The sequence below is a fragment of the Bos indicus genome, chromosome 16 (assembly GCF_029378745.1).
Source record: "Bos indicus isolate NIAB-ARS_2022 breed Sahiwal x Tharparkar chromosome 16, NIAB-ARS_B.indTharparkar_mat_pri_1.0, whole genome shotgun sequence".
In the NCBI taxonomy this organism is placed as follows: domain Eukaryota; kingdom Metazoa; phylum Chordata; class Mammalia; order Artiodactyla; family Bovidae; genus Bos; species Bos indicus.
Genome location: NC_091775.1, coordinates 56,231,099 through 56,256,859, shown reverse-complemented (window position 1 = coordinate 56,256,859; position 25,761 = coordinate 56,231,099). Strand labels below are relative to the sequence as shown.

The following is a 25,761-nucleotide window of genomic DNA, read 5'->3' as shown; positions in this document are numbered from 1 at the left end:
TGTGACAGATATCAACAGCCTCCAGCAACGCCCACCAGGTAGGCTTTAGAAGTGGGTGATGATAGATTTTGAGGCAACAGTGGACATGAGGGTCAGCAAAAAAACAGTGAAGTAGTTGGGAAACAGACAGCAAATCCTGCTGCAAAGATACTGATTACACCTCTCTCAACTCCCACCTGGGACAAAGGCCAGCATTGTAAATATTTTACTTAATAGTTTATATGTCCCTCAGAAGACAGGATACAAAAGATGTTCTTTCTTTTTGAAAGGGAAACAATATTTTTAACCTAAAGAGAAAATGGAGGGATGGGTGGGAGGGAGGCTTGAGGGAGGGGACATATGTATCCTTAGAGCTGATTCACATTGTTGTGCAGCAGAAGCTAACACAACATCGTAAGGCAATTGTCCTCCAATTGAAAATATATCCTATGATAAACCATAATGGAAAAGGATATTTTAAAAAGAATATATATATATATATATGTACACAACCAAATCACTTTGTTGTATAACAGGAATTAATGACAATGTAAATCAACAATGCTTCAATAAAAATAAAAAGAGAAAATGGATTAGATCAATTACATTTTGGTACCACCTACTTGACTTCCTCCTCTGCAAGGCATTAACTCCTAAACACCTGTATTTAAAATAGTGTAATATTATTATGGTACTTCATGGGATAAGAGAAAATAAATTTTAAAAATCTAAGGACTTCTTGAAAAGGGAATAAAAGGGTGAAAATCAACCAGAAACCTAATTCGGGGAGGAAATAATTTGTGAAAATCAAATAGGTAGATAATGGTGACAAAGCAAATCATGACATTTCTTAGAGGGGGTGATAAATTTTCAGAATCTGAGTTTACTTCTTTGCATTTCATGACATAATGAAGTAGTTAATCTCATACATTCATGTTGAATAAAACAGGTAACTTGACAGGAGCAAACACTTTTTTAAAGTTTTTATTTTTTATTGGAATATAACTGATTAGCAATGTTGGGATAGTTTCAGGAGGTCAGCAAAGGACCTCAACCATACATTTACATGTATCTATTCTCCCCCAAATTCCCCTCCCATCCAGGCTGTCACATAATATTGAGTAGAGTTCCCTGTGCTATACAGTAGGTTCTTCCTGGTTACCCATTTTAAATATAGCAGTGTGTACATGTCCATACAAACTCCTTAACTATCCTTCCCTACAACCTTCCCCCCAGCAATCTTAAGTCCGTTCTCTAAGTCTGTGAGTCTGTGTAAGTTTATTTGTATAATTTCTTTTTAGATTCCACAGGTAAGTGATGTCATACAATATTTCTCCTTCTCTGTCTGACTTACTTCACTCAGCATGACAAACTCTAGGTCCATCCATGTTTCTGCAAATGGCATTATTTTACATTTTAATGACTGAGCAATATTCCATTGTATATATGTACCACATTTTCTTTATTCATTCCTCTGTTGATGGACATTTAGGCTGCTTCCATGTCTTGGCTATTGTAAACAGTGCCACAGTGAACATTGGGGTGCGTGTATCCTTTCAGATCATGTTTTTAAGAGCAGATAATTTTAAAAAGAAGGAAAACAAGGCCAAAAAAATACATTAAAATATTTAGCCTCACTAGTAATCAATAACAATGAGATAATGTCTTTATCAAGTTAATAAAAATTAAAAAAAAAACAATAATGCTCAGGGTTGTTGAGGGTAGAACTGTATAGTCTCACAGGTGGCTAGAGGGAGCATAAAAGGTATGACTTTTCTGGGAAGCAAAATATAAGACAAATCTCAAAAATGAGCCGAGCATCTGATGTAGAATTTTATTTCTAATATTTATTTTGGGGAAATAAACAGAAGGGATACAGTCCATAGGGTTGCAGAGTCAGACACGACTGCAGCAACTTAGCATGAATGTTTAAGGCCAGATATAAAATTTTAATAGTATTGTTTACAAAGCTGAAAACGTCCAAGAGTTAATTAATGAATGTGATGATATTTCTATCCATTAAGTGTGCAGTCATTTAAAATTGTACCTATATGCATATACCTGGGAAGAAATTCATAATGCTAATAATAAAGTAGGTTCTGAAATTGTATAGTTTGACTTCAAATTTTTTTAAATTTATAACTATAGACATGAATGCTTACCCCCAAAAAAGCCCAAAATGTTAGCAGTGACAAAATTATGGATACCTATTCTATCCTCTGATATTTTCTATTTTTCTTTAATAAAGATGTACTATTTATGTAACAATATTTTAATAATTAAAGCATAATTGATATACAATATCATTCGTTTCAGCTGTACATCATAGTAATTATAGTCATTGAAATGGTCACTGTGATAAGTCTAAAAAATGTGGAATGCTTCACAAATTTGCTTCCTTACACAGGGGCTATTCTAATCTTCTCTATATCATTCCAATTTTAGTGTAAATGTTGCCAAAGTAAGCACTATAATAACATTTTAATGACTACTTTATGAACAGAAGTATTTTCACTCAAGGTTTTCTCTCCAAAGAATGAAAAAAATCAGAATGCAGGAGTGTGAGGATGTCCAGAAGATGAAGCTGAATGAGAATTGCATGTGTTCAAGAGTCTAACTTTCAGGAAAAACAATGAAGAACTTTTATACATGCTCCAGAAATGATTAATTCAGCAAAGATTTTTTTAGGTCATCATTTTATTCTATTTTTCTGGCTTAAAAAATTCTTCATCTGGAGAACTACACTTTCATAAATTGGGGGATATAGGATGAGATGGAGTGGGGAAATTCAAATATTTTCTGTCAGCAGCTTTACTTCTGTCAGTGTTTATCTCATCACCAAGGAAAAATGGTTCACAATAGTCTTCAACCATCAGAAATATCTCAAGATTTCAAATATACAGTAAGAACCATCATACAGATGCTTTTATAGCACCTTTCAAAATGTTAACATCAAACAGCATCTGTAATAACCTTATGTTGTGTTGTTAGTCCCTCAGTTGTGTCGGACTCTGCGACCCCATGGACTGTAGCCCACTAGGCTCCTCTGTCCATGGGACTTTCCAGGCAAGAATACTGGAGTGGGTTGCCATTTCCTTCTCCAGTGGATCTTCCTGACCCAGGAATCAGGCCTGGGTATCCTGCCTCACAGGCAGATTCTTTACCACCTGGGCCACCCAGGGAAGCCCATATAAGCTATATCAAAGCAGTGTGATTCATAGGTCATCATGAAATGCAGGTTTCCAAACTATACACAAAAGTGTCTGTTTTAGCCAAGGTTCTCAGTAGCAGTAGTTAGAAACCAATTCTCACGGATTTAAGCAGATCAGTAGTGGATTAAAAGGATATTGGGTTGCTTCTGCTGCTAAGTCACTTCAGTCGTGTCCGACTCTGTGTGACCCCATAGACAGCAGCCCACCAGGCTCCCCCATCCCTGGGATTCTCCAGGCAAGAACACTGGAGTAGGTTGCCATTTCCTTCTCCAATGCATGAAAGTGAAAAGTGAAAGTGAAGTCGCTCAGTCGTGTCTGACCCTCAGCGACCCCATGGACTGCAGCCTACCAGGCTCCTCCATCCATGGGATTTTCCAGGCAAGAGTACTGGAGTGGGGTGCCATTGCCTTCCCCAGGATATTGGGTTATACTTCCATAATTTTTGAAAATGATATTGAGTGCCTCACAGAATTGCTAGGAATGTTTGAAAAACTAAGCTTGAAGTCAAGCAGTAGGGATAAACCACCCACAGAACTGATCTGATGAAGGAGCTGGCTAGAATAACCAACCATCCTGGTTTTCCTGGGGTCGAATGATTTCCAGAGATTCAGAGGTTTCCATGCTAAGACTGGGTAAGAGCTATGCAAGCTGTGAGAAGAGGGTTCCCCCCGCACCCCCCGAGCCAGTGCCAGGGACATCAGGCTAGACCACACAGTCTGCCATTTGGCTACCTCTACACTGGAAATGGTAGATTGCAGTAATCTTTCCTGCCAGTAGATTAAGAGAGAGAGATGGTTGCTTGTATCTTCAGGTTTGAGTCAAAAGTACAGCAGAGATATCTGATTGAAAAGCCTGGGTCATGGGTCATATGCCTTTACCCTAGCTGCAAGGAAGGCAGAGAAAGATTATTTGACATCTTCTACTATGGGAGACATCTTTGCTTACCACCAAGGTTTACACAGTGAGGAATTCTCTAGATAGAGGAAAGCAGTGCAGGTGACCCAAATAATGACCAGTTCCCCTACAGAATCCAAATTATTAATCTTTTTAACTCTCTAACATTACTTGAGGACACTAAGGCAATCATTTGTCTTTTTTTTTTTTTTTTTGTCGATCAATTGGCTGACTATATTGACAGGATTCTGATTGGTTACATGTTAAAGAAAACATACAATACAAAATGCAGAAAAAGTTCATTCCGTCCCTTCCCACTAACCCCCCCCTTATGCAAACATAAACACTCCTAAACACTAAACCCTAAACACTCGTCATCGTGCTTTGGCCAGAACACGACTCAGAACCAAAGGTCAGGGTGACCAAGGATGAAACAGAAGGGGGCTGTGAGCAATGGGTTCATGGCTGTCACAATAATGCGAATGCTGTGAGTCTCCCACTGTGATTCAGTGGGTGAGAGAGGCACTGCAGCCTGATGACCAACAGTTGAGGGAAGAGCTGCCCCTCCCTTCTCTGGCCCCTCCGGCCTTCCCTTCCGCTCAGAACCAAGAGCACTCCAAACACAGTAAGGATATGGATGCTCCTGCTGACATTGTAGTTTCTTTGATTTAAATTAAGTTTTAAAAGTCAGACTAACAACATGTCACTGTAATACTATTACCTGATTACCTGATCACACAATATTAATTACCTGATCACACAATAGTTTATGTTTGCTAAAAATTTTATAACTATATGACAAACATAATCCTATATTTAGGTTGTAAAAAGTTTAATCCTCTGATTTTTATCCACCACAATGGATTGTTCCCTTTTCATTATTTTCTCAGGAGAAATCTTTTCTCCCTTTTGTTTTTAATATTTTTAATATGTCTAGAGAAGACAAATATTTGCCAAGGAGAAATGGATTTGAATGGAAAACTTTTATCAAGGACAAATGTTAAGAACAGTAATGGACAATGTGTCTGCGTAACTCTTTGGCCTTCACTCTTACATTTGTTGTGGTTAAGTGACTTGAGCAAAGGATTTCAAATCAGCACTTGTATACTTTTCGTAGCTGTTCATTTCTCTTGCAGAACGACCTGGAACAAACCCATTAAAATTTTTTTGTCTTATCTTCATATACTGAACTATAAAAGTGAAAATGCCCATAATAGATCAAAGATACAGTTTTTAACTGATTATAAACAACAAAACAACAGACTCAGAGCCTGGTCCTGCCTTTCATGGTGTAATTGTGCATTCTTGAGAATATCACTTAAATTCTCACATGTCAGTTTCTTTGATCTATAAATGATAATAATATCTATACTATTTCAAAATATATATGAGAAAAAGATTTTTAAAAGTATAGAACAATAAGTGCAAAGTGTTATTATTGAATGACTCTTTCAGGATTTAGTGCTAAAAATGCAGAATGCTTCCTTTTATTTTATCTGGAAAATATGTCTCTGAAAATAAATTTAAAATTATAGAAGCTAATAGATAAATCCTTTCACATTTATAGTTATCTTCTGCATGGTAGATTTTTAAGTGGTAATTATTAATTCAGTTTTCTTACACTTACCGTTTCCTAAACTCCATTTTTTCAAAAGCTTTCTGAATTATATTTATAGTCTCTGAAGTCCTGGGGATGCTCTTCTGTGGTTTTTTCTTTTTTTTAACCTAAGATGTCCAAGATAAGATTGCATACAAGAGACAACCATTAATACAGGAAATAGTAGCAAATGATTCTACTTAAAATAATTGCCCCCTAATGGAAGTATAGAATGTAAACTCCATTTATACTGAGAAGAACAAATGGGGAGGACGAGAATCTGTTGAAAGAGATTTGCTTGACAAATATACCATATCTACTTTGTGAAATTACCAAGTGCCTAAGGACTAGAAAAGTACTCACATGCCCCCAATGAAGAGGCTCCTTTGTTTCCTTGATAGCTGGCCCTTTGAACAGTGTCTGGATAATCTCACATTAACTCTCTGGAGCTGTAAATTTATAGATTAAAAATTGCTGATATAGGACAGCCATGTGATTAATCAAGATACCAGAAATATAAGCAAGCAGGCAAGAGGCATATTCTGGCAGCTTCATAACTGGGGCTTTTGGGTAGGGAAAGAATATCTCAATCCCACTCCTTTACAAAAGTCCTTTCTATATCTCAGCCTTCGCTGTCTAAACCTAAATAGAATTCCTTTCTATTTTTAATCCCCTTTCAACATAGTGAAAGCAGAATTTACACACCAGATTTTGCCTTTTATCCATCAGCACTTTAGTTGAAGACAAACTACACTGCCTGTTAATCTCAAGTGGGATAAACCCTTCTGACTTTTCTCTCACACCTACTTTAAGTGTGTTTATCACAGAAGTTTGGCTTAAGCAATTGGTTTGATTTGCAGAGCTAGTACTGCCTATTTCTCTGGGTGACCTTGGGCGAGCTCTCAGATTCTTTTCATAGAGAATGTGATATAGTTAATAAAGAACTATGTGATCTGTCTTGCTCATGATGAAAACTTTTTGTTGGTTGATTTCTTGATTGCGAGGCAGAGCTTAGATTCACAGTGCTGAAGAGAGTAGATCCTATTTGTAGAGTTAAATATTCAATTCAGGATTGTTAATACCTAAGAATATGACGGAATTTGACTTACTTCTTCATGAGGCTAAAACATGCAAAACCCTACACATTAATATGAGTAGAATGCAGGTGATTCCACACTATGTCCTGAAAGAACTATAAAGATGTGTAAGAAATAATCCCTGGTCACAAGGATATCACAGCCTAGTAATGACTTGCTACAATAACTTCTGACACATTTTTAAAAGATTCAGTTCAGGGTCTTCCCTGGTGATCCAGTCACTAAGATTCCATCCTCCTACTGCAGGGACCCCAGGTTCAATCCCTGGTCAGGGAACTAGATCCCACATGCTGCAACTAAGAGTTCCCAGGCTACAGCTAAAGATCCTGCATGCTGCAACAAAGACCCGGGACAGCCAAATAAATAAATAAAAGACTCAATTTAAAATACAATTGAACACAGGCATATATATAAACATAATTCATTAAAATGTACATCTGTTTTGTGCACTGTCTGTATGACTCTTTAACAATAAAATTATCTACAGATAAAAGCAAAACAAAACAAGAATACAATTGAGACTATTCACCATGTTCAAGGCATGGTTAAAAAAATAATAATTCCTATTGCAGTGTTCTAAATAATTTTTATGAAATATGATTATCAATTAAATTTTTGTCTTTCTTTTATAAAAGTCAGTAAGTTTTACAGGATATTTAAAACAGAGAAGAGTCCTAAGTCCTTCCACCTATCATTTCTCTGTTTCCAAAGACAATAACTCTCAACTCTTTGTGATTTTCTTCATATGAGCTTCCACACTGCAAATAAAACACTTGGATTGCTGGTAGCTCAGACAGTAAAGAATCAACCTGCAGTGCAAGAGATCTGGGTTTGATTCCTGGGTTGGGAAGATCGCCTGGAGAAGGAAAAGGCTACCCACTCCAATTTTCTTGCTGGGATCAGAGGAGCCTGGTGGGCTACAGCCCATGGAGTCTCAGAGTCGAATATGACTGAGTGGATTTCACTTTCACTATTGCTATACCATGTTCTTTCTGTTGTAGGGATTCTCTGTTGTTTTCATTCAGTTCAGTTCAGTCATTCGTCGTGTCTGACTCTGTGAGACCCCATGGACTGCAGCACGCCAGGCTTCCCTGTCCATCATCAACTCCTGGAGCTTGCTCAAACTCAAGTCCATCGAGTCGGTGATACCATTCAACCATCTCATCTTCTGTCATCCCCTTCTCCTCCTGCCCTCAATCTTTCCCAGCATCAGGGTCTTTTCTAATGAGTTGGCTCTTTGCATCAGGTGGCCAAAGTATTGGAGTTTCAGCTTCAACATCAGTCCTTCCAATGAATATTCAGAACTGATTTCCTTTAGGATTGACTGATTTGATCTTCTTGCAGTCCAAGGGACTCTCAAGAGTCTTCTCCAACACCACAGTTCAAAAGCATCAATTCTTCAGCACTTAGATTTCTTCATGGTCCAACTCTCACATCCATACATGACTACTGAAAAAACCATAGTTTTGACTATGTGGACTTTTTTGGTAAAGTAATGTCTCTGCTTTTTAATATGCTGTCTAGGTTGGTCATAGCTTTTCTTCCAATAAGCAAGTGGTCTTCGAATTTCGTGGCTGCAGACACCATCTGCAGTGATTTTTAGAGCCCAGAAACATAAAGTGTGTCACTGTTTCCATTGTTTCCAAATCTATTTGCCATTAAGTGATAGGATCTGATGCCATGATCTTAGGTTTTTTTGAATGTTGAGTTTTAAGCCAGCTTTTTCACTCTCCTCTTTCACTTTTATCAAGAGTCTTCCCTCACTCCATCACAATTAAACAGAGACACACACAATCATGATAAGTTCCCATTCCTCATCATCCCAATATAGTGATTAGATAAATGTATACTGTTTCTATTATGATTATATATGCTTTCAGAACAGTGATCAACTAGGGCCATTTTTGCAAAATATTTTGCTTTCTCTAGAGTTGATAACTTCTATGTAAGTTTAGTTAATATTCTAATCCCTAATTCAGTCAAACAGTCAGGTACTTAAATTCATTAATGTATACTATCAGTTTCATCTTCCTAAATATTTCTATCCCCAGCCTCTGACCTACTCCAGCTCGGATTTGTTGCATAGCTATGGTCCTAAGATCTCCCTTGGCAAACACCTTGGAGAATCCTTCACTCCTGTCCTATGAAGATGTCCTGATTGAAACACAACCTTCATTAAGTTCATGAGAAAGGATATATACATGGAAAATAAGTTTTTTGAGACCTTGCATGTCTGAAAATGCCTTTTCCCCCTTCTACTTGCATACTGAGTATAGGATTCTAGGTCGGAAATAATTTTCCTTCATGATTGTGAGGCCATTTCACTGTTGCTTTCTGCTTCTAATATTGCTTCTGAAAAAGCAAAAGACATTCTGATTCTTGAGTGTTGGTATGAAACCTCTCTCCTCTTTTTTGGAAGTTTGTAGGATCCTACCTTTTTCCCAGTGAAAATCCATGGTCATGTGTCTGGGTGGGGGTCTTTTTTTTCCATCCTTGATCATATATACCCAAGTAAGATTCTTCAATCTGAAAACTCATGGCTTTCAGTTCTAGGAAATTTTTGTAAATTATCTTATTAATTCCTTTCCAATTGTTTTCTTATTTCTTTCTGTCAGGAACTCCTATTATTCAGTTGTAAGACCTCTTGGACTTGTTCTCTGGATTTTTTTTCCCTCTCTCTTATTTTCTAGCTCTTGCTCTTGCTCTTTTTGCTCTACTTTCTGAAAGATCTCCTCAATTGGATCTTCCAAGCTTTCTGTTGAGTTTTTCATGCTACCATGACTTTCATTTCAAAGAATAATTTTTGCTGTCTGAATATTGTTTTTATGTAGCATCTTGTTTCATGAATATAACATCTTCTCTTTTAAGTTTTTTTTCTCCTTGCCTAGTTGCTATCTCAACTTTTTTTTTCTTTTCCTTTTTAAATATTCATTTTTATTTTTATCTGTTTTATGATTTCTTCAACTTTATGGTATTAAATTGATTGTTTGCTCATGTCGGACACTGAAAGCTGATTGAAAGCTTTGAGCATATGTCAATTTCAAGTTTTAGTGTGAAATGATATGGTTGAGTTGTTTTTTGTTTATTGAGGAATCCCTGAAGTATTATCTTTAGCTTTATTTATGCACTGTGATCCTCAGAGAAGGATCTTCCAACTTCTTGCCTAGAAGGTCTAGTCCTGACTGCTGGTATTTTGGAGTCAACTGTCGTAAGAGTACTTGCTCAGACACTCAGTCATGCCTGATTCTTTGCAACCTTATGGACTGTAGCCCACCAGGCTCCTCTGACCATGGGATTCTCCTGGCAAGAATACTGGAGTGGGTTGCCATTTCCTCCTCTAAGGGATCTTCCCAACCCAAGGATCAAACCTGTGTCTCTTATGTCTCCTGTATTGGCAGGCAGGTTCTTTACCACTGAGCCACCTGAGAAACTAGTGAGAGGACTTAGGATTCAGCAGTCAGCATGCACTCACATTTTCCCATGCTTGGTACAGTATTCAACATTCAACTGTGACTAATGACAGTCAGACCGGAGACCTCTCTGTTTTACCCTCTCCACAGAAAAAGTCTATAGTCTTTTGTTGGGGGCAGGGAGTAGATAATCAATCAGTAGCATGGACTGAGAAATAAAATCTAGCTGTGTATTTTATTATCTTTCAACTAACATTCCTTTTAAAAAATTCCCCCTATTTTTATTTCCATTTAAAGAGATATCTAGTCTTGCTAATTCCTGGCATTTTAAGCATTTCTGCAGCACAAGTCAGTTCAGTTCTTGGCTTTCCTCCTGTTAGTTTAGTAAGCTACTTTCACTGGACTCCTCTCAGTAACCACCAATCTATACCTGTCTGCTTCATAGCAGACAAAATGTCATTAATTTTGTTTATTCTCCTGTTTTCTAGCTTGTCAGTTTATGGCCTTATATTTTTTTAAAACCTAGTTTTACTGAAGTTTCGGGAAGGAGCAAAATTAGGTGTATATGCTCCCTTTTACTGAGAAACCCCCATTTATTTTTTTACTGGGAGACTACTGAATCAAAGGAATTTAATCCAAACCAGAATCATCAGAGAGACACCATCAAAAGCTAACATAGTTCTCCTCTTGTTCCAGTAGGAGCTAATGAAGAGAAAAAAACGGCATGTCGCTCCACACAAAAAATGAAGCCCCATTAAAATATGGGTAGGGTGAAGCATCACTAATCAATGACGTATTTTCTTCTACAATATTGATTTAGGCTGTACTATTAGTTAAAAATTAATACCTGTTTTTTATTAATAAACTTCATTTTTAGAGCAGTTATAAGCTCACAGAAAAATTACACAGAAAATACAGAGTTCCCAAATACCCTTCTCTACCCCCTGACCGTTTCTCCTGTTCTTAACCTCTTGCATGAGTGGAGTACATTGTTACAATTGATGAACCGATATTGATATGCTATTAAAGTCCATGGTTTCCTCTAAGGTTCATTCTTTGTGTAGTACAGGATTTTTTTGTTTGTTTTGAAAAATGCAATGTCATGTATCCAGCACTGTAGTGTCATACAAAATAGTTTTGGTGCCATAAAATACCCTTGCATCACCTATTCAATCCTTTTTTCCCTCTCTTCAAATCACACACAACTACTGACCATTTTCCTGTCTCCGCAGTTTAGCCTTTTCAAGAATGTCATATTGTTGACATTATACAGTATGCAGCCTTTTTATACAGACTTCTTTCACTTAACAATGTGAAACAACATTTAAGGTTTTTCATATCTTTTTGTGACTTGATAGTTTATGTCTTTTTATCAATGCAAAATAATCCACTGTATGGATGTACTACAGTTTGTTTATCCACTCACCTAGCAAAGAACATCTTGGTTGCTTCCAAGTAGTAGCAGTTATGAATAAAGTTGCTATAAACATTTGTGTATATGTTTTTGTGTGGACATGAATTTTCAACATATCTGGGTACCTAGGGCAATGTTTCTGAATTAGATGGTAAGATTATGTTTACTTTTTAACAAACTGCTAGACTGTCTTCCAAAGGGGCTATACTAGTTTGTATTCCCATCAGAAATAAATGAGAGTTCCTATTGTTCCTCATCCTTGTCAGCATTTGGTGTTGACAGTATTTGGAATTTTAGCCACTCCAATGGATATGTAGTAGGAAATCACTGTTGTTTTAATTTGCGGTGCCCTGGTGACATAATGTTGAGCATCTCTTCACATATGCTTATCATATGTATATCTTCTTTGGTGAGGTGTCTGGTCAGATCTTTTGCCCATTTTTAAACTGGGTTGTGGGACTTCCCTAGCAGTCTAGTGGTTAGGGCTGCTCACTTCCACTGCAGGGGTTGTGGGTTTGAGCCCTGGTTAGGGAACTAAGATCCCACATGCCACAGGGCAACTAAGCCAGGCAATGAAGATTCTGTGTGATGCAACTAAGACCCGATGCAACTAAATAAATTAATTAATTTTTTAAAAAAGAACAAGAAGAGTGGGGAGAGGTTCCATGAGTAATTTAATCAGTCCCTGAACTAATAAAATCAGCATGCCTACAATCACACTGTGGAAATATAAAAAAGGTCATCTGAACAGTAGACTCCATATGCTCCATTGGCATGAAAACAAGACTCTCATTCCCTTTTACCACCACTCCCAAACTTCCCAGCATGACTTCTGTGGCATTAAGCAACACTTAATATCAAGGTGAGGCCTCAAGTATGCTACTTAAAAATAAATGGCTCAAGCTTGGGGCATTTTATCAAATGGAGAGGTTATGGAAGATTTATCCAGTAAATTAAATCTCTGTGAGTATGAGGTTTTTCCAAATAGAAAAGATTACTAAAAAAAAGATTACATTACTAAAGAAAACAACATCTAGACTTCCCTGGTAGTCAGTGGACAAGAATCCACCTGCCAATGTAGATTCCAACCCAGGTCCGGGAAGATCCCACATACTGTGGACAAAGCCTGTGTGTGCCCCAACTTCTGAAGCCTGCATGCCCTACAGCCTGTACTCCACAACAAGAGAAGCCACTGCAATGAGAATCCTGTCCACTGGAACTGGAGAGTAGCCCCTGCTTGCTGCAACTAGAGAAAGCCCGTGTGCAGCAATGAAGATCCAGTGTAACTAAAAATAATAAATAATTTAATTAAAAAAAATCTCATCTCAATCTGGGAGATAAATTGCATGATCATTCAGCTTACAAGGGAAGTGAAAACAGTGCTCAAGAGTTCTCCAGAAAACCCTATTCTTACTCATGTAGACTACAAGAGTCCCCATTCTTTAAAAAGGAAAGAAGAGAGAGGTCATACAATTCGATTAAACATTCATACATGCATTAATAACAGAACTTCCTGAAATCAGAGATGCTAGAGCCATTGTTGCTCAAATAGCTGTCAGAGGCATTTTAAGCTATCAAATGGCTTTTTAACTAGATTATCTCATATCTCCCTGCTCGCTTTCACCCTGCCTGGAAAGTCCCTCTGAATTTGGAAGTTTTTCTCTGGTCTTTGAGAAAATTTCCATGCTCCAAAGGGCCAAATAACCTGCTACAGGAAGATCCCTAGATATTTAGATGATCTAATAGTTTATGTTTAGAACTAGGTCACAACATTCTTTTTTCCCATTCAGGTCCTCCTTCCTGTTACTATTTTGAATATTAAATAGAGTCTTCACTGAGAGGAACTGCCTAGTTTTAAGGCAGAAAAAGTCAATCAACAATTTCTGAGCAACCTCTATGTAGGTCTTTGGGTACAAAAGCTCACAATATAGTCAAACAATAAATACATTAAATAATTGCTTTTAAAAGCCATATTACACAAATAATATTGTGGAAGTACAAAATAACCCAATGATTTATGCAGTTTAGAAATTAAGCACAAAAGGAATTAGAGAAAAGGGAGCTGAATGTCTTAAGTATTGGAAGAGCTTTGGTTAAAAGGACAGATTCTCTATGTGTGTATGTGTGTGTGTTTGTGTGTGTACTACTTTGGTAGTAAAGTAATGAGAATATCTTTGAAGTACTCAGATTAAAATAGTACCTCTCAAGTTAAATTGTAGTTATCATGTTGACATTTTGAAAAAAAAAAGGAGTGATGAGAAGCAGAGTTGTACTATTCATAAACTCTAGCTATCATAAATCCAGCACTATTTAAAGAAACACAGGAAGGAACCATGGTAGGAAAGAGACATAAGATATTATTTTTTAAAGCAGATTAAGAAAACCGACTAGATCTTTTATAAACTAAAAAATACCATAATGGACATAAAAAACCCAAGGGAAAATTACTTAAGCTAGCTGATGATCATTTATAAAAAGAGCTTCATGACTGTGTCAAAGGATTGTTTGATAAATATAAAAGGAACGTAAATCTGAATTATTGGTTCTAGACAATAGAAATCAACTCTGGTTGATTCAAATAGAAAAAGAATTTATGGATGTTGGATAACTTACAGAATCTACTGAAGAACTGGAGAACCAGATCCTTAGGCTACCTAAACTTAAATGATGTTCATAATAATATTTCAGGACTGGCACAGGAAAGGCACCATTCCTCCTAACACAAAGCAGCATCTGCAACAACCTGTACCACCCAATACCACTAATACAAGACACTGTATCACCATAAGACATGTCTATCACTCTGCTCCAGGGAGTGGATCTTTCAGCAACTTCCCCTGAGTTCCTCACAGTCTCAGCCACCACTGCTGCTGTTACTGCTGCTGCTAAGTCGCTTCAGTCGTGTCTGACTCTGTGCAACCCCATACACGGCAGCCCACCAGGCTCCCCCGTCCCTGAGATTCTCCAGGCAAGAACACTGGAGTGGGTTGCCATTTCCTTCTCCAATGCATGAAAGTGAAAAGTGAAAGTGAAGTCGCTCAGTCATGTCCAACTCTTAGCGACCCCATGGACTACAGCCTACCAGGCTCCTCCGTCCATGGGATTTTCCAGGCAAGAGTACTGGAGTGGGGTGCCATTGCTTTCTCCACTACCACCTGCTAAATGTTTCAGGAGAGTGGCTCTGACTGGTGCTGGAAGAGCAGGTATCTGGAATAGTCAGCTTCTCTAATATAAGACAGAAACCCTGTATACTACAAGCATTAGTCATTCAGTCATGTTCAACTCTTTGCAACCCATGGACTGTAGCCCACCAGGCTGCTCTGTCCATAGGATTCTTCAGGCAAGAATACTGGAGTAGGTTGCCATTCCCTTCTCCAGGGGATCTTCCTGACCCAGAGATCGAACCCGGGTCTCCTGCATTGCAGGCAGATTCTTTACCGTCTGAACCACCAGGGAAGCCCATCCATATTACCAAAGAGCTTCAAATACTAGGCAGTCAAAAAGAAAAAAGCCAGTGTTACTGTAATTCACTCTGTAACTGCCCAATAGAAGCAAACACACTTCTTCCTATTGTTATATAACTAATTACTTCTGCTCAATAATAACTGTAACATATCCTTCAACAAATGGAAACCTGTTCTATCACCCCCAAATGGGGACATCATCAGTTGGTGCAGGGGGGTTTAACTATTATTAAAGCTGTATTGGAACACAGCCATTCCCATTTGTTACATATCATCTATAGCTGCTTTTGTTCTACAGTGTCAAATTTGAACAGTGGTAAGAGACTGTATGTCTCAGAAAGTCTAAAATATTTCCTATCAGACCATTTACAGAAAAAGTTTACCGACCATTGAATTAGTTCATTCAGCTCCAAGTCCACAGTTTCTGCGTAATATCTGCTGCTGCTGCTGCTGCTCCTGCTAAGTCACTTCAGTCGTGTCCGACTCTGTGCAACCCCATAGACGGCAGCCCACCAGGCACTGCCGTCCTTGGGATTCTCCAGGCAAGAACACTGGAGTGGGTTGCCATTTCCTTCTCCAATGCATGAAAGTGACAAGTGAAAGTGAAGTCGTTCAGTTGTGTCCGACTCTTAGCGACCCCATGGACTGCAGCCCACCAGGCTCCTCCGCCCATGGGATTTTCCAGGCAAGAGTACTGGAGTGGGGTGCCATTGTCTTCTCTGGAGTAATATCTATTATTCCTTTAATCATATCATTATCCCATCACAATATTCTAACCTCCAAACTAAATTATAAAGACAAATACCAACTACAAATCCAGTATAAAATGGTGGGGAAAATAGAAAACATTTTTTTAAATCTTCAAAGATAAATTTATACTTTCTTACTTAATTCAACAATTGTTTATTGAATACTTACCATGTGTACTCTTCCATATACTGGAGTTACGGTTGTGAACAAACATTATTAGGAGTGACAAGCAATAAATATCATTTAGATAGTGATGAGAAGAAAAATAAAACGGGTGGAGGGAGGAAATATATGAAGAGGAATAGAGTTGCAATTTTAGACAGGGTAACCAAAGACATCCTTGTTGAGGAGCTGACATTGAATAAAGACCTAAAGAGATGATGAGATGAGCTATGCAGGTATGTGGGGAAGATCAGTTGAGATAAGGGGAACAACATGCACTGAAGCTCTAAGGAAGAAAGCCAGTGTTGGAGAGAGTAGTAGAATATGAGATCAAAAGAGGGCAGATGACCTCAATGTTCACTGCAATACTATTTACAATAGCCAGGACATGAAAGCTACCTAGATGTCCATCGACAGATGAATGAATAAAGAAGTTGTCGTACATTTATACAAAGGAATATCACTCAGCCATAAAAAGGGATGTGTTTGAGAGTTCTAGTGAGGTGGATGAAACTAGAGTCTGTTATACAGAGTGAAGTAAGTCAGAAAGAGAAAAACCAATACCATATATTAACGCATATATATGGAATCTAGCAAGGAGATCAAACCAGTCCATCCTAAAGGAAATCAATCCTGAATTTCACTGGAAGGACTGATGCTGAAGCTGAAGCTCCAATACTTTGGCCACCTGATGAAAAGAACCAACTCATTGGAAAAGACCCTGATGCTGGGAAAGATTGAAGATAGGAGGAGAAGGGGACAACAGGAGATAAGATGGTTGGATGGCATCACTGACTCAATGGACATGAGTTTGAGCAAGCTCCAGAAGATGCTTGAGATCGCTCAAGGACAAGGAAGCCTGGCGTGCTGCAGTCCATGTGGTTGCAGCGTTGGACAAAACTGAGCGACTGAACAGGAACAATGGAATCTGAAAAAATGGTACTGATGAACCTATTTGCAGGGCAGGAATAAAGATGCAGACATAGAGAATGGACTTGTGGACACAGTTCAGGGAGGAGCAGGTGGGACGAACTGAGAGAGTAGCACTGAAACACATACACTACTGTGTCTAAAACAGATGGCCAGCGGGAATTGCTGGATAACACAGAGAGCTCAACCTGATGCTCCGTCACAACCTAGAGGGGTGGGGTGGGGTGAGGGGGTGAGAGGAAGGTTTAAGAGAGAGGGGATGTGTGTATACTTACGACTGATTCATGTTGTTGTATGACAGAAGCCAATACAACATTATAAAGCAATTATCCTCCAATTAAAAAGTAATACAAAATTTGAAAAAAAATTTAAAAAGAAGGGGCCAGATGATGTAGTCAAAAAGTTATTATGAAAATTTTAACTCTTTCTCTGATGTGACACAGCAGAGGAGAAAATACAGATCTATACTGCAGTTCTTTTCCCTGAAAATGGTTATGAGAGCATACGAGATATCTATGAACTTAATTCTTAGATGAAGATAGCACATTCTCTTTGTCTTTAGCAAGACAGTCACCAGATAGTCATTCTTCATTCCTGAAAGATATGAATCTTTGGTGGTCCTGCCTGTATTATCTCCTACAGTCTTCCATCACCTTATACCTCTGAATATGTCAATAACAGAAGCCCCAATAGATGGTCTCCACCTATAACATTCCTCCCCCCTTTTTTGGAGCAGCAATTCCTATTTTCCCCATATCCAAAATCAGTTACCTCAATAAATCATCATAATATCCCCCTTTTCTGGGTCAATTGGACCAATGGTAAAAGTAACCTAAAATGACCAGATAAAACTATTAAATTGCTCTTGTATTCCCTGTAGAAGCATTCTTCTCTTGCTTTCTTAGGTTAATAAATAATCAACACTCAGAGCTGCAGGTACAGGAAGCGAAAACATTTGAGGAGACTAGTATGCTTTCATTTAGAACACATTTATCAAGACTGGCATGGACTCTTTAAAACTATCAATGCTATAAAGTGAAAACAACGTAACTGGGGAGCCATTCTAGACTTCAAAATGTTGAGACATGACTACTAAGTGCAATGCATGATCCTTGATTGGCTGTTGTATCAGACTTTTTAAAAAAGCTATAAAAATATTATTGGAACAATTGAGAAAATTCAAAAATAGACTGGATATATATACAAATGTGAATTATCCTGAGTGTGATATGGTTATGTACTATATGTATCATAACTGATGAATGTTAAATTATTTAGGAATGGAGCATAATGATGCCTGCAACTTACTCTCAAAGGAACAGCAACAACAACAAAAATGTGTGTGTGTGTACATTAATAGTGCAACTGAAAGAGAAATAAAGCAAATGTAGCAAAATGTTTTTTGAGAGCAAATGTAGCAAAATGTTTGGAGAAGGAAATGGCAATCCACTCCATTGTTCTTGCCTGGTCACACAGAGTCGAACACGACTGAAGCGACCTAGCAGCAGCAGCAGCAGCAGCAGCAGCAGCAGCAAAATGTTAACAATTAGTGAATCTAATGGAGAAGGCAATGGCACCCCACTCCAGTACTCTTGCCTGGAAAATCCCACGGATGGAGAAGTCTGGTGGGCTGCAGTCCATGGGGTCGCTAAGAGTCCGACACGACTGAGCGACTTCCCTTTCACTTTTCACTTTCATGCATTGGAGAAGGAAATGGCAACCCACTTCAGTGTTCTTGCCTGGAGAATCCCAGGGATGGCGGAGCCTGCTGGGCTGCCGTCTCTGGGGTCGCACAGAGTCACACACGACTGAGCGACTTAGCAGCAGCAGCAGCAGTGAATCTAAGTATTTATGAGATCACTCAACAAATACTTGGGTGGATGGGAAAAGAGTATCGGACATTTTGTCTACCTGATTATTGAGCGCTTCCTCTGAAATCGGCATTTTTTAGTGAGCATTCTCATGGGACATACATATTCTAATATCCTGGGCCCACTCTAAAGAAATGTGCCCTCATACTGTTTTTCTAAAACTTCTTTTAAGCCACTCTTCAATTATTTTACTTCCAAGTCTCTGCCCATTCATCAAAACTATGAGTTATTGCCCATGAATCAGTGGACATATTTACCTTATGACATCTTTTTTTTCTAGGTGAAGTGAGCCATGCAATGTCCTGCTTAAAATTTAATTGATGAGGGGTAGGAGGGGCTCTCTCTTCCATTGCCCTTCACAATCACCTCTCCATAGAGCTATAGTCTGATCCTCCTCCCTAAAATCCAGGCTCATATATCCAACTGAAGACATTGTCACCTGGATGAATAATAGCTGTCTCAAATTCAACTTGTTCAAAATTAAGCCTCTGGTCTGTCACGGCTGAAGAGAACTGTTAGCCTTCTGGTTGTAAAACCTGAATAAATGTAAGTCAGGATGGGATTTTTTTTCTTCTCAGTGAATGAATATAGAGAATTCCACATGAAGCACTAGGTATGGGTTGAGGAAAAAGCAGCAGAAAAGAAGCTATTAATGTTATTTACTACTTTGCTTGTCCATGGCCATACATATATCACTTTCACTTGATGATGGAATACTGCTGAGAACATCAGACTTTATGGTTTGGTTTATGGAGGGCTCCTCAGAATTCATAGCCCTCTGATATCTTGAGGTCAAGTACTCAGTCTCTGCAAGAGACTTGTATAAAAAAAAAAAGAAAGAAAGAGTTTCTTATCAAAAATAACGTAGTTACTTGCCAAAAAGAGTACAGTTTTTCTCCCAGATTGTAGGATGCCTCCATTTTGATTTACCTATTAGAACTTTCCAGGCTTCTCAGGTGGCTAAGTGGTAAAGAATCTGCCTGCCAATGCAGGAGATGCAAGAGATATAGGTTTTATCTCCGAGTCTGGAAGATCCCCAGGAGGAGGAAATGGCAACCCACTCCAGTATTCTTGCTTGGAGAATCCTATGAACAAAGGAGTCTGGTGGGCTACAGTCCATGGGGTCACAAAGAATTGGACACGACTGAGCAGCTAAACAACATTAGAACTTACCATCATCTCCATACAGCTCTCAGACCTGCCTTAATCATTTAGAAAAACTGAGCTTGCTTTAGATCTCTCTCAAGTCAAGAACTTTTTGTGTTAACCTGAAACTGGGTCAGAGCAGCAGGCTCATGTGACACATGTTGCCTCTAAAATCCAAGGGGGCTCACCAGCGTTGTCTCTTTCTTAGTGGTAGGTAGAGAAGCAACCTGGTGTTCATTTAGAGAAAAATACCCCAACTTTTCAAGGCTAAAGTGCAAGTAGTTCTGTGCCAGTGGCTGCATTTGATTATTTTATATAGAGAGTATTCCAAAGTTTGTTAGGTGAATAATACCAGGACTTTAAAGCAAAATAAAATTATTCTCTCATTAAAAATATAGTATATAAAATATAGTAAAAATACATGTAATGCATGTCATTAATTTTTTTTTTTTTTTTGGCTTTGTTGGGTCTTCATTCCTTTGCGCAGGCTTTCTCTGGTTGCACTGAGTGGGAACTACTCTTCACTGCAGTGCAAGGGCTTCTTATTGCAGTGGCTTCTCTTGGTGCAGAGCATGGGCTCTAGGTGCACAGGCTTCAGTAGATGGAGCAACGCAGGCTCAGTAGTTGTGGCACGTGGGCTTATGTGTTCCATGGCACGTGGAATCTTCCTGGACCAGGGATCGAACCCACGTCCCCTGCATTGTCAGTTGAATTCTTATTCACTATACCACGAGGGAAGTTCTACATGTTGTTTTTAAAGAAACCGCCTGTGGCTTGCTATATTGATCCTGAGTACATATTGATCCCTGGTAGATACTGAGTGCATGATCATGAGATACCTGTTTCTATCATAAACTTAATATTATCTAACTACACACAAAGTAAAGTATCAGCACATCATAATCAAATGGAAGAAACATAAACAGGACTACAGCCAAGCCGGTCTAAAGGTCACAAGGAAGTTACACATGTGGTTTTGTCACACTGCCAGCATGTTTTTTCTGACTTCACTGCCATGCCTCCTACATCCCACTTCCATGGCCTCCCACTTCTGTTTGGTTCTGATCATTTGCTTGAGGAAATGCGGCAGGAATCTAACAAGTTCATAGAAAGTGCTGTATAATATAGTAGCTCTTGCCCTAAAAGGACTTCTATGATATTTGGTTTCATTTAGGTGAACCCTGAAGGACAGTGGCAAAGAAATATCCCCCTGTGGCAAAAACCTTAAGAATGATAACTTAGAGGATATTCTGTTCCATACAACTGAAAACATTTTATATGATATGAATTTTCCACATAGCATTGCTGCAGACAAAAGAGTCCATAGTATGACATCCATTGGATTTACAAATCTTATCTGGCATCTCATCACCCAGAAGCAGTTGGTACTGATCTTATAGAACGGTGACATGGCCATCAAAAACTCAGTTACTGAATTTGTCAAGTGGGGGATCATGCTGTATTGAGGTGTGAAGTTGACATGGTCCTACACAATGTAATAAATGCTCTAAACCTCTGATTAATATACGATACCCTAGGAATTCCCTGGAGGTCCAGTGGTTAGAACTCTGTGCTTTCACTGCCAAGGGTTCCGGTTCAATCTCTGGTTGCGAACTAAGATCCTACAAGCTGTGCAGTGTGGCCTATGTGTGTGTGTGTGTGTGTGTGCTTAGTTGCTCAGTCGTGTCTGACTCTTTGCAACCCCATGGACTGTAGCCCACCAGGCTCCTCTGTCCATGGGGAATCTCCAGACAAGAATACTGGAGTGGGTTGCCATGCCCTCCTCCAGGGGATCTTCCCAGCCCAAGGACCAAACCCAGGTCTCCCACATTGCAGGTAGATTCTTTACCCTCTGAAACACCAGGGATGCCCACATATATTTATTTTTTCTGTCTCTAGTCTCCAGGACTGGAGACAGCAGTTTGACAGTCAGCAGGTATCAAATGTAAAGGTGTACGAGAGGATTAATCCTCTGAAGGAGAGTGTAGACTGAACAACCAGCCAAAAACCATGCCGTGGGAAATCCCACAATCAGAGGCTTGATGGAATGAGACCAGACTGATGTGCAACTGTAATAAAAATCAATGAGTCATTTCTAGTTTTAAGTAGTATTTGGCAGCTCCTGACTCAGTCTCTCCCAACTGCTGCTTAAAACACATAAAAAGACAAAGAAAAATGATAAAATTTATACCAACACAGAGCATGAAGATGGACAGGTGGCTTATTACCAAGAGGAATCACCCCAATTTATGAGGTCAATGGAGTTGAATTCAGAAAAACAGTTGGTGGCATGCCCACATTCTGCTTCATGATTAAGAGCAGATCCAATCATGTAGGAAAAGGTAGGATGTCTGAGCATCCCTCTCCCATTGTCAATTTGCTGACCCAGAAAGCCAGGATCCATACAGAGCTGCAAACTGAGCTATCAATCTTCTTTTGCCTCCAAAAATCCCAAATCATGCTTTCTGGTTATAATACTATTAGAGGCTAGCCTCTTTCTCTGTATGTCGGAAGATAGCAACTTCCAAAGTTCATCGGGGAAGGATGGGGTAGGAATGGAGAAGCAGGTAGTGGTCCACTGTGCTCTAGCAGATTTGTCTGTATGAACAAAGTCTATAGACAGAGTTCTGGTCATAATGTTTTCTGAGCTGATAGCAGATCATGAATTCCACTAGTTTGTTTCGTCAGAGAATCAGTTAGTTCCTATCCCTCAGGCAGAACATAAATAACATTAGGTTCACAGTGTCCCATTGCCATAAAGCAGAGCCGGGTAAGAAGAAACACTGGGAATGGCCCTGGCCATGGGCATACTAATCTGGGCTCTAGCTTTAGCTAAGTAATCTAAGTGAATGTCTTAGTCACTCAGTCACGTCTGACTCTTTGCAACTCCATGGACTGTAGCCTGCCAGACTCCTCTGTCCATGGAATTCTCCAGGCAAGGATACTGGAGAGGGTAGCCATTCCCTTCTCCAGGAGATCTTCCCAACCTAGGGATAGAACCCAGTTCTCCTGCATTGCAAGTGAATTCTTTACCATCTGAGACACCAGGGAAGCCCCAAGGATCTAAGAGTAGAGCCAAAGGAAATCCATACTTCCTCCTATATGAATCATATACAGTTGAGGATGAGAAAATAAAGAGTGGGAAAAACTTTCCAAACTGACTTAAGGTCTTCATAATTCCCACCAAATCTAGCACTATGAAAAGCTATCACATGCTCATGTGTTTTATTTCCTCAGGTTAGCATTCCTGGCTTTGTCTTCAGAACCTACTAGCTAAGGTCAATCTTTTTTTTTTTTTAATCATTATTTATTTATTTATTTTATTGTTGGCTGTGCTGGGTCTTGGTTTCTGCCTGCAGGCTTTCTCTAGTTGCAGTGAGCAGGGGCTACTCTTTGTCATGGTGCCTGGGCTTCTCACTGTGGTGGCTTCTCTTGTTGCGAAGCACAGACTCTATAGGGGTGTGGGCTTTAGTAATTACAATTCATGGGCTTAGTTGCTCCATGGCATGTGGAGTCCTCCTGGACCAGGGATCAAACACATGTCCCCAGCACTGGCAGGCAAATTCTTATCTACTGTACTACCAGGGAAGTCCACTAAGGTCAATCTTCTCTGATAATCTTTGAAAAAGATCCAGTTCTTGGTTTACCTTCCCCTACAGATTTCACATCTCAGATTATTGTCTACTTTTCAAGGTTGCCAGGGATCGAACCTGGGTCTCCTGTACTGCAAGTGGATTTTTTACCTCTGAGCCACCAGGGAAGCCCAAGCATTGAGTAGATTAAAACAGATTACTTCTAAGTGACCAAAAATCATGTAGTCCTCCTTCAGAGTTTCCACTGTAATAGAGTTTGGAACAAATCTGCAGTGATTCCCTCATAGCTCAGTCAGTAAAGAATCTGCCTGCAATGCAGATATAGGTTCGATTCCTGGGTTGGAAAGATCCCCTGGAGAAGGAAATGGCAACCCACTCCAGTATTCTTGCCTGGAGAATCCCATGTACAGAGGAGCCTGGCGGGCTACAGTCCATGGGGTCTCAAGAGTCGGACACGATTTAGGGACTAAACCAACACCACCACCAGCACTGTAACAGAGTTTGTAACAAATTTGCAGGGATAACATTTGAAATCCAAGCTATGGTTTAAGTATGAAGCAAGCATGAACCACTGAGTTTACGTGTGATGTTAAGAGAAGAATGAGAGGCTTCAGAATGCCATTCATGTTCATTTCTTTAAAGAAATCTTGTATATATTCAACTAAGTAAGAAAGAAAGAAAAATAGGAATTCCAAATGAGGAAGCTGTGCTGTAAAATATGGGCAGCGGAAATTAAAGCCCATTAAACATTATTCATTCATTTAATTAATAAGTATTTATTCAGCTGTTACTATGTAATAAACATTGGAAATGCAACAGTGAAAAAGACTTGTCCAGGAACTTGTGGGAAATAGAAAAAGAAAATTCAACAAATAATCACAATCATGTGTGGCAATGAAGCTGACCTCCTATTTTAGGAGTCAAAGAAGTCAAACCAGAGGTGAAATTTTAACCAAGACCTAAAAGATTGCTAAGAATTAACCAGGCAAACAAGAAGAGGGGACAGTGTTCTAGAAAAAATAAAGAACTCTTATAAGCCTTAGAAGCAATAGAGGACACTTGAAGAACAGAAACATGTTCACTTGCGAGCTCTTTGGGGGTCCAGTTAGGACTCTGCAGTTTCACTGCCAAGGGTGCGGGTTCAACCCCTGGTCAGGGAACTAAGATTCCACAAGCTGCACCATACAGTATCAAAATAAAACAAAACATGTTCACTGTAGGTGGAACTTGGACACCAGGCTAGAGAAATAGTCTGGGCCTGGTGCTGGGGTCCAGCCCCGGCTGATCCAGGGAGTTCGAAGCGGGGACGGCATCGGTGAGGATCAGGATACAATAGCTTCAATTAGATATTAATTAGAGATGTAAAGAGTAATAGAATGAGGATAGCTCAGTAGGAAAATTCAGTGGAGAAAAGAGGCTGAGTAGCTTGGTTTACGCGGGAGACCAATAAAACTTCAAGACAAGAAGTTTGCACCACTTACGTAGGCCTCAGGCATCCTTCCCTTCTCCCAAAGGAGAGGAGACACTGAGGCCTCCCCGGTCGGATCTTAGAAGCCCAGGCATAATTAGTAAGCATGGCAGGTTCTGCACTCCAGGTGGAGACTCAGCCAGAGTTTGAGAGAGAGAGAGACATGGGGAGACCAGTCTTTCGAGGAACTGATCCCAATTCTTTATTTTCCATGGTCTACTTTTATACACTGAGTCACGTGGGGTCAGCAGTCCTGACTTTTATCAAAGTCAGGTGCTTCATACAAATGTATACAGAGGTCTTAGGGGTGTTACATCATCTTCTGGCCAGGGGGCCTGCTGACAATTTATGACCCTCTCCTTGTGACAGCTGTCAGTCAACCAGAACACTTATTTCTCCAGGGGTGATTATTTTTGAAACAGACACCACCTTCTGAAGGTACCAGACAAAGTTACATTCCTATAGGGTGAGGGTGTAGTGGGTTTTAATTAAGGAAATAATTTACTTAGCCTAAGGTCCAATGTGATTAATATCAAAGGTTAATATTTATTTCTTCTATATATTCATTAACGTGTATAAGGGCAGGGGATGTGGAAACTTAGCAGTAAACATTGGCTCAACAAATGAAAAACCCTTCACCAATACAATTTCTAATCAGCCCATTATACTTATACTAATAATTTTCTAACTTCTCTAAAGAACCTATTTTTAGAAGGTTTAAAGCATCTCATGCCTCTCACGGGTGGGAGGCTGTGAGCAATCACATGTGGCTGG

The 25,761-nt window shown here is 39.2% G+C and overlaps 1 non-coding gene across 1 annotated transcript; it reads right to left on the bottom strand.

The window, feature by feature from the left end:
• Window positions 1–2,346: 2,346 nt before the first annotated feature.
• Window positions 2,347–2,448, bottom strand: LOC139176599 (U6 spliceosomal RNA). The gene has a single exon (XR_011561053.1). It is a non-coding gene; the product is annotated as a U6 spliceosomal RNA (small nuclear RNA).
• Between the last annotated feature and the right edge of the window lie 23,313 nt (window positions 2,449–25,761).